The sequence below is a fragment of the Oryctolagus cuniculus genome, chromosome 11 (assembly GCF_964237555.1).
Source record: "Oryctolagus cuniculus chromosome 11, mOryCun1.1, whole genome shotgun sequence".
Classification (NCBI taxonomy): domain Eukaryota; kingdom Metazoa; phylum Chordata; class Mammalia; order Lagomorpha; family Leporidae; genus Oryctolagus; species Oryctolagus cuniculus.
In genome coordinates, this window is record NC_091442.1 from 48,177,429 (window position 1) to 48,187,408 (window position 9,980).

The window sequence follows — 9,980 nt, forward strand, 5'->3', positions numbered from 1 at the left end:
GGTCGTCCCCGTGCTCTCCTTCTGGTTGCTGCTGCACTGTCAGGAGGGGAGAGCGAGTCGGCGGCGTGGCCAGGACCCCAGCAGCAGCATCTGCTGTGGCATCAGTTCTGATGCCTCCATCCTCCACAAAACCCCGGCCTGCATGCCCTACGGCTCCCCAACAACAGCCAGTCTGAGCACGTGGGCACTGTCCCCAGGGCCAGGTCTGGAGGAGCATCTGGAAACCTGCTGGTCCTCAGCCCCCAGGGGACCCCTGGCTGCCTTTGGGTGCTGTGCACAGGCCCTCAGCCACTCCTCAATTTTTTTGGTTCAGCTTTCCATGCCAGACTCTGGTGACACAGAGCGTCCAATGTGGAAAGTGACCTTCTCCCAGGAGGCTTCTGCCAGAAATGTCCATCAGGGCAAGGCCTGGCTGCTGAGCAGTCCGGTCCTTTCTCAGGCAGCTCCCCTCGGGCCTCCTTATTGGCACCTGTTGATCCGCCCTCATGCCTATCCCTGGAGCCTCACAGTGGGACAGGAGTAAGGAGTAACCCCATGGAGCCTGCTTCTTACTTTCTTCAGCTCTGCAAAATGCACCCTGAGGCTTCCAGGCACTGTCTACTGCCGGCTCTGGTGGCCCCACGCCACAGGACTTGAACTCTGCTCTGGCCTCTTGCATGTCTCTGTCAGGTCTGGGACAGGGACTCTCCCATCCATGCCCTCTAGGGTCTCTGCTAACTCTGCAGGCCGGGGTTCCTTCTCTGCCATGGCTGGGAGCACGAGAGAAGGCTCATTTCTCACAGCGACCACCATGGATTCCGACTCCTCCACTTCTGCCTTCTCCAGGGCGGTGATGATCTGGTTCCTGTTTACAACCCGGTTGTTCTCGCTGTGAGCCACAGTCCAGGTCAGCTTATCCTCCTGTAGCTCAGAGCACCGGAGAACGTAGGTCAGGAAGTACCAGATGCACTGCACCCAATCATTCTGCTCCCCCGCACCTCTCAATGTGCATGTTAGCCTCACTGGAGAGCCTGTGGCTCTGCTAACGTCACCAAGCTGCACCCAAGTGGACTGTAGGGATGTTTTTTGGCCAGCAAGTTCACCAACTGAGAAGTGTGTTTCTCTGAGAAGGCTTTCATAGGAGGACGGTCAACAGGCATGGCAGTCAGGACCCAGGCCAGGTGGGAGGTTGACCCTGCAGTCAGTAAGGCAGCAAAAACCTGGTTCCTGGGCTCTGATCTATCAGCAGTGTAAACTCCTTGAGAAAGCACTGGCAGAGCTGGGTTTTTCCCCAAGTGCTGGACATGGTGGTAAGCCACACAGGTTCAGCTAACCCTGGAACAGAACGAACTTTGAGATAGTCCTTCTGAATGCTCCCAGAGCTTGGACCTGCAGAGTGGACTCTGCTATCTCCCTCCAGCAGATGATGGCCTTTCCAACTGCACTCTTGAGCCTGCTCACGAGAGTCAAACAGGGGAAGTGAGACAAAAAGAAGTCCTGGAAGTTCCTTTGTGCTTCGTCTCTCTTACACAAGGAAACGGCGATGCTCATGGCAACTTTCCTCCTCCTAACCATGGCCGGCTAGAACCACAGGTTTCTTCAGCCAAGCTGCATGTCTCAGCAGTTGACCTCCTGGGAGTGATGCTGCTACCAGACGTTTCGTCTGACTTTGGAGCCAGAGGCAGTGTAGCTGCTGGAGGACGACATAAAGGAGCCCAGGCATGGGAAGGGCGTGGTCGAAAGGCTGCTCAGGGAGGCTGGTGGAGCTACACCCCCATCCCTGTCTCCATTCTGCCCTCGGCCCCCTGTATAGAAAGGTGTGCAGGGAGCTGCAGAGAAAGATGCTCTCCTGGTGAGCTGGAGGGGTCCTCCGTCAGCTCCCCCTGCAGCAGACCTAGGTCACCTGCATTGTGCCCAGGACCCACACAATTCTGATGTGTGTTCAGTTTTCCCGAGTTAGGCTCTTGGTGGATGTGGTCCAGGCTGTCTTGCGCATCATCTGCATTTCCATGGAAGCTGCCCATTCGAGCAGAGCAGACGGCACTGAGCATCACTTGTGGAGGAGAAGGCGCACAGCGCATCTTTCAGGAGGGTCCTTTGGAACTCACTGCCACAGCGCCAAACTTCCTTTCCCCCAGCACACTGACACCCGAAGCTGGTCTTGTGTATGGTCCTCTGGGCTGCTCCCTGGAGTGTGCTAAAGACCCCGGAGGAGCCATGGGAAGAGCTGCTGCTGGGGCTGCCACTTCCCTCACAGCACCTGGCTGTCTCCTTCACAGGACAGCCTCTGTTCCCTGAGCTGCGGCCTCTTCAAGCTTGAGCAGCTTTAGAACTGCACAAGGCACGTCTGCCCCTTCTTTCACAGTCCCGGTAAACCAGCAGGCGAGTTTCATTCCGGTCAGACGCCGAGCATGACCAAGAGCTACAGGCTGCCAGGAGCTAACAGTTCCCAGGTCATATATTCTCATACTGCATTGTATGTACACTGGCATTAAACAGTTAATTAAATGGACTGAAGAAGTAACAAACAGATTTCTTACCACTGAAACGGGATTTTAAAGATCAGTTGGGGGAAGGGGAAGCTGTAGTTCCATGTCTGATGTTTAGAGCTCAAGTCATTAGTGTGAACTCATGTTTAGTTTGTTTCACATAAATCCCGATGCTACACAGAGATATGCACAGGTGTGAACACAGGCCTGGGTTTGTACGTACATGTGTATTTCTTGGCTTTGTCAGCTCAAAGTGCCCAGAAGTAATACACCTTCCACAGCACGCAGCACACCAATCACTTGACCTTGCCTTCTAACGTTAGTTATTCAGTTATGAAGATCCTTTGGGAAATGAATGATTCTAAGACTGGCACATGGAATATACAAGGTAAGCATGAAGCATCTGTAGTTCCAAAAGTAAAGGAGTGGTGAGAAGAAAAGCCTTCCCTAGAGTGACAGTATTGTCAAAGGGAAAAGAGACAACTGAGGGAGCTTCCAGGTTACAGCTGGAACAATGTGAACAACAAAACAATTACATTACATTATAGTCCAGATCTGAAAAACATTTCCTTAAATCTCTAATGACTAAATTTCTCAATGGGGGACAATTGATTCTATGGACACAATGGAATATCACTCAGCCATAAAGAAGAATGAAATCCTCACATTCGCAGCAAAACTGAAGATAATCTTATTAAGTTAAATGAACCAGACAGCAGCAGTGGGTGGAGCAGGTGGCAGAAGAGACGGCGATGGATGTGGGAGCGTGAGGGGCTCCAGTCCCAGCTGCCCCAGGCCCCATGACCCGGACGCCACATGGCCACCTTCAGGCAGGAAGCCATGGAGGAATATGAGATGGGGGAGGGGCTGGGCAGCGGCCAGTTTACCATTAGTGGAAGTGCAGGAGGAGGGCCTAGGGAGGGAGTCCAAGGTATCAGGAAGGGGCTCTTCCTCCAGCCATCGTGGGGTCAGCTGGGGGAGATGGAGTGGGACGTGGGCATCCTTTGGGGCATCCAGCATCCAGCATCACTGAGCTGCCTGATGGCTTCCATCACAGGATGGGCGTGGTGCTCATTCCGAGCTCTGCGACTTCCTGGCTGAGATGGAGGTGCTGAAGGGGGACGAGGCCATGCAGTTCTGCAAGTGGATCCTGGGCTGCATGCACCACCTGTACTCATGGCACTGCACACTCGGACCTCAAGCCCGATGACATCATATGCTGGACAAGCATGCGCCCAGTCTGGGTCAAGCTCCGCAGCTTCAGCATGGCACACAGGATGGAGGCAGGGACCGAGTTTAAAAACCTCGTCTACACCCAGAGCTTGTGGCTCCCGAGATTGTCAGCTATGCGCCCCTGGGCCTGGAGGCGGATGGTGGAGCACTGGTGTCATCACCAACACCCTCCTCAGCAGCCGTCCCCACTCTGGGGGAGACGAAGCAGGAGCCCCTGACCAGCATCTTGGCTGTGAACCAGGACTTCAGCAAGGAGGATTCCAGCAACACCAGCGAGCTGGCTGAGGGCTTCATCCATGGGTGCTCATCATGGACCCCAAGAGGGGAAGAACCTCGCCCAGAGCCTGGGGAATTCCTGGGTCATGGTCATCCTGGGTGGACGTGCACAGGGAGTTGGAGGCCACGAGCCCAAGCAGCTCCAGGAGGGCAGATCCAGTCCGCTCCAGCAGGCTGCCCACAACAGCTGTCAGCTCCCAGCGCTTCTTCAAGGTGCTGCAGGAGGCAGTGGCCACCAAGGGCCTGCGAGAGCCGGAGCATGGCTGGCGCCTGTGCCAGAGCATGTGGAGGTGCTCAAGGCCATCTGAAAGAAGGAGGAGGCCTGGTAGGAGGAAGAGGAGGATGAGAGCATGGGCCAGGATCTGTGGCGGCGTCGCCAGGAGCTGCACTCAACCCTGGAGCTGCAGTGCCAGGCACAGGAGGAGGCCAAGTCCGCCTTGCTGGGTCCAGCAGGTTCAAGTGCAGCCTCGGCCACCTACAGAACTGCTAGGAGGCCCTGGCCAAGAAGACGGCCTCAGAGATGCGCTTTCTGCAGGATCTGGTGTGCACCCTGCAGCAGGAAAAGCTGCAGGTGGGGGAGTGCGGCCTGCCCTAGGCCCTGCCCGGCCCGTGGGCTCCTGCTCCTAAGCCACTGGCCCTGGCAAAACTCAGAGAAGTTCACAGCGCTCAGGAATTTGGGGTCAGGAGCCACCCCTCCCTCATCCCCTCCTTTACCTGGCCCCTCCCACTCCAGACTCAGCCCCTCTGTGGCTCAGGGAGGGCTGGGCATCCTCTCAGCAGAAGTGACCACTGCATGGCTTAGCACAGTGCATGGAGGTGGTGTGGGCTGTGGGTTGTAGACTTGGCGATCTTGTGAACAGTTGGGGCCCCCCACTCCCTGGGAGAATCATGAAGCAAGACCCCTACCTTTCACCTGATACAAAAATCCACTCAACATGGATTAAAGACCTATAGGAATCTATGACCCGACACCACCAAACTATTAGAGAACATTGGAGAATCCCTGGAAGATATAGGTACCAGCAAAGACTTCTTGGAAAAGGCCCCGGAAGCACAGGCAGTCAAAGCCAAAATTAACATTTGGGATTGCATCAAATTGAGAAGTTTCTGTACGGCAAAAGAAGCAGTCAGGAAAGTGAAGAGACAACCGACAGAATGGGAAAAATATTGCAAACTATGCAACAGATAAAGGGTTAATAACCAGAATCTACAAAGAGATCAAGAAACTCCACAAAAACAAAACCAACAACCCACTTAAGAGATGGGCCAAGGACCTCAATAGACATTTTTCAAAAGAGGAAATCCAAATGGCTAACAGATACGTGAAAAAATGTTCAGGATCACTAGCAATCAGGGAAATGCAAATCAAAACCACAATGAGGTTTCACCTCACCCCAGTTAGAATGCCTCACATTCAGAAATCTACCAACAACAGATGCTGACGAGGATGTGGGGAAAAAGGGACACTAACTGAATGTTGGTGGGAATGCAAACTGGTTAAGCGACTATGGAAGTCAGTCTGGAGATTCCTCAGAAACCTGAAGATAACCCTACCTTTCGACCCAGCCATCCCACTTCTTGGAATTTACCCAAAGGTAATTAAACTGGCAAACGCAAAAGCTGTCTGCACATTAATGTTTATTGCAGCTCAATTCACAATAGCTAAGACCTGGAACCAACACAAATGCCCATCAACAGTAGACTGGATAAAGAAATTATGGGACATATACTCTATAGAATATTATACAGCAGTAAAAAACAATGAAATCTGGTCATTTGCAACAAAATGGACTGATCTGGAAAACATCATGCTGAGTGAATTAAGCCAGTCCCAAAGGGACAAATATCATATGTTCTCCCTGACAACTAACCGAGCACCAAAAAGGAAACCTGTTAAAGTGAAATGGACACTATGAGAAACAGGGACTTGATGAGCCCTTGTCCCAACTTGATGTACAATTTAATACTTTATCCCTTTTATTAATTTTTTTGTCCTACTTAATTCTATTGGTTGAACTCTGTAATTAACATACAATTATTCTTGGGTGTTTAAATTTAACTGAAAAGTGATCTCTGTTAAATATAAGAGTGGGAATAAGAGAGGGAGGAGATGTACAATTTGGGACATGCTCCATCTGACTTGCCCCAAATGGTAGAGTTAGAAACGTGCCAGGGGATTCCAATTCAATCCCATCAAGGTGGCATGTACCAATGCCATCTCACTAGTCAACTGATCAATTTCAGTTCACGATTGATCATACTGATAGGTCGAAGAATCAAAGGGATCACATAAATAAGACTAGTGTCTGCAAATATTAACTGATAGAATAAAAAAGGGAGAATATGATCTAACATGGGAAGTAGGATACACAGCAGACTCATGGAATGGCAGATGTCCTAAACAGCACTCTGGCTTCAAATCAACCCTTAAGGCATTCAGATCTGGTGGAAGAGCCCATGAGAGTATTTTAGGCATGGAATGCCAAGATACCCTGGAGAAAAAAAAAAAAGGAAGACCTAAATGGAAGATCTCTGTGAGTGAGATCCCAGTGGAAAGAATGGGGCCATCAAAGAAGGAGGTACCTTTCTCTGAAGGGAGGAGAGAACTTCCACTTTGGCTATGACCTTGTCTAAATAAGATCAGAGTTGGCAAACTCAAAAGGCTTCCATAGCCTTGGCAACTCATGACAAGAGCCTAGGGTGTTTACTGATGCCATAAACAAGAGTGTCAATTTGTTAAATCAACAACAGGTGTCACTGTGTACTTACTCCTCATGTAGGATCTCTGTCCTTAATGTATTGTACATTGTGAATTCATGCTATAACTATTACTCAAACAGTATTTTACACTTTGAGTTTCTCTGTGGGTGCTAACTGTTGAAATCTTTACTTAATATATGCTAAATTGATCATCTGTACATAAAGATAGTTGAAAATGAATCTTGATGTGAATGGAATGGAGAGGGAGCAGGAGAGGGGAGGGTTGTGGGTGGGAGGGAAGTTATGGGGTAGGGGGAGGCCATTGTAATCCATAAGCTGTACTTTGGACATTTATATTTATTAAATGAAAGTTAAAAATAAAATAAAATAAAATAAAATAAAATGATAGCCTGGGCCCAAAGCCAAGAAATCACAGTTCTTCTGTCTTGGTCTTTGGGGCAGCCTATAAGAGTAATCCACGTAAAGGTTTACAGTTATTGGAGAAACAAACTTCTCTTAATCTGAAAGATAAAACTTTCCCCTTTTCCTGAGCATTGGAAATGGTTGGTCAGTGTGACAGCTTCCTTGCTCATCCCAGCAGTGTTTCTATCAACTTGACATTGTGGCTTAAGAGACGGGGGTTGAGAGAGAGTAATAGCATTTAAACTCCAATTCTTTCAGCTGCTGGCTAGGATTAATGAATGGAAATAAATACACAGAACCCCTTTGATGTTTTTATAAATCCCACCTTTGATGTAGGTTTAGATTTGAAACATCTGAAATTTCTTGAGAGATGACATATAAAAACTACTAGTGGCCCGGTTGGGGCACCGGATTCTGTCCCGGTTGCCCCTCTTCCAGGCCAGCCCTCTGCTGTGGCCAGGGAGTGCAGTGGAGGATGGCCCAGGTGCTTGGGCCCTGCACTCCATGGGAGACCAGGAAAAGCACCTGGCTCCTGGCTCCTGCCATCGGATCAGCGCGGTGCGCCAGCCGCAGCGCGCCGGCCGCGGCGGCCATTGGAGGGTGAACCAACGGCAAAGGAAGACCTTTCTCTCTGTCTCTCTCTCTCACTGTCCACTCTGCCTGTCAAAAAAAAAAAAAAAAAAAAAAAAAAAAAAAAAAAAAAAAAAAAAAAAACTACTAGTGGAAAGGTACAGAAAAACCTACCTTGGGTTACAGAATCTATATCAGTTTTACTCCTAGACAGCATTTTGGGAAATGATCCCCATCAGATTTTATTATTACTGATCACTCTATACTCCTTCTTGAACACTGATCAACAAATTGCTCCAATAAAAGCACTTGTGATAAAAAACAGAAATTCAGAATCTCACAAAAAAGAATTTCTACCAGTAAAAATTGCAGAGTGGTAATACCCAAGAAATGGAAAAAAAAGGTGAAATAATGACATTCAGTGCTGATCTTAAGATAAATTTGGGACATTTCAAAGTTTATGGAAAATGGAATTAAAAGATTTATTTTGGTGCAAAAAGTATTGAAATCCACACATATAGGAGTTTTCTGAAAGTTCATAGAATGGGAATTATGAAAATCATGTGTGGATTTCAGAAGATTTTTTCTGGAGAAGAAGTTTTATATCTTCTCTGTGGTGTGGATTAGACTATTGTAAACATTGTTAAAATTAATAAAACTAAACACTCAAATATGTGTGCTTTAAAATATAAATTAAATCACAAAAGATATATACATAGAAAGATATTATTCAATGTCTGACAGATGAGCAATGATTAAGGAGACTGAAAATCTCAAGAATTAGGATATAAGGAGGAACCTCATCTTCTACTGACATCATTATAATCACTCCAAAAGATAATCTGAACATATCGAGGTTAGTTTAATATATGGTTCTCTATTATTCATAAATTCCCCTTCAATTGTACACACACTACAGAAACACTTACATGTTTACAACAATGTTGTTTTTAACGGTTAAGTGTGAAGTCAACAAAAATGTCTACCAAGATTTGAAAAAAATAAAGTACATGTCCACATAAAATGAACAAGGTTCATCTTCATCATGTTGGGCCAATATGAAAACCTACTATTGTTACATTCAAAACAGTTAAGGTGGGGATGATTATACACTGGACATTTATATGTTATGTATTTTAATGAAAACAGAATAAGAAACAATGAAAGCATGGTTCATGCATGGGAATAAAGCCATTTCTCTCCTCAACTTCACGCTTCCATCTAGGGGTCAGTCATCTAGTTTGGACCACAGTGACAAAAGACAGAACAATTTGTTCAGAAAAAAATTGATACAAATTACAGTAATGCTGCATCTAAACACCGCTGGTCAGGGTTTGACAGTACCTTCTCCATTTACTTTCCAGGATTAAAGAAGGTTCTGCCCTTAATAGTAACCATATCGACACTGACCACAGCATGGGTATGTCATCTTCTAACTGTCTTCTAGTTCCTTGAATAATCTGAAACAGGCTTACTCTACACCTACTTGGTGAGAAGCATCACAGTAGGTGTTGTGAGGCACATCAGAATGTATTATATTCTTGTGTGTGGCCAAGAGCTAATGAGGAAATTCATGAAATAGAACCACTCGGAGCCTCTGACAGATGAGTGTGAACCTGAGAGGGGCTCTCTCTGGTTTGCTTCAGGAGGGGAGACCCCTTTGGGAAGGCGCAGGAATTTAAACCTCTTACAGAGAGAGATTGCCAGGGCCAAAATGTGGACAACAGTTCCTGGGTGGTTGGAGTGGAGATTTGATAGGAAGCTCTATAGACTGAGGCTGGAAAGTCAGGAAAATATGTATAGTGGAGGACTCTGAATAGTGTCATTGCAGAGTTCAAGAGTTATGCTATGTTTTTTCCTTTTAACACAGGGCATTTCAGAACCTGCAACATACTAACATGCCTTGTGTCTCCCCAAGAAGTAGTGTAGCAGTGCAGTGGTTTCCCTCTCCCTTCCTCTCTCCCTCTCTCTTCCTCTCTTTCTGCCCCAATTTTTGTTCATGGAGTTCTGGAAGTCAGGTACCAAGATTCCTTGCCAACTGCAACTTCTACTTCGGGAAACCTACTTGTAAGGAATTTGACACTGATTCATAAGAAAAAGCAGTAATATATACTAACACAATCAGACCAGCCTACAAAATATTGTGAGCCTGTGCTTGTCATATATGTTCTAAAAATCTCAAAATCATGAATTAGAAGATCATTTAGAATCCATTTGATGTTATTTAAATATCCTCTAAAAAATCCATATATTTAATTGTTTAGCCACTGCCCTGTTGAAAAGGAACTCAATTGAAGAACCTCATTCTGT

At 47.2% G+C, this 9,980-nt stretch overlaps 1 pseudogene; it reads right to left on the reverse strand.

Annotated features, from left to right (window-relative positions):
• Positions 1-309: 309 nt before the first annotated feature.
• Positions 310-3,999, reverse strand: LOC100344191 (folliculin-interacting protein 2 pseudogene; annotated as a pseudogene).
• Positions 4,000-9,980: the final 5,981 nt, after the last annotated feature.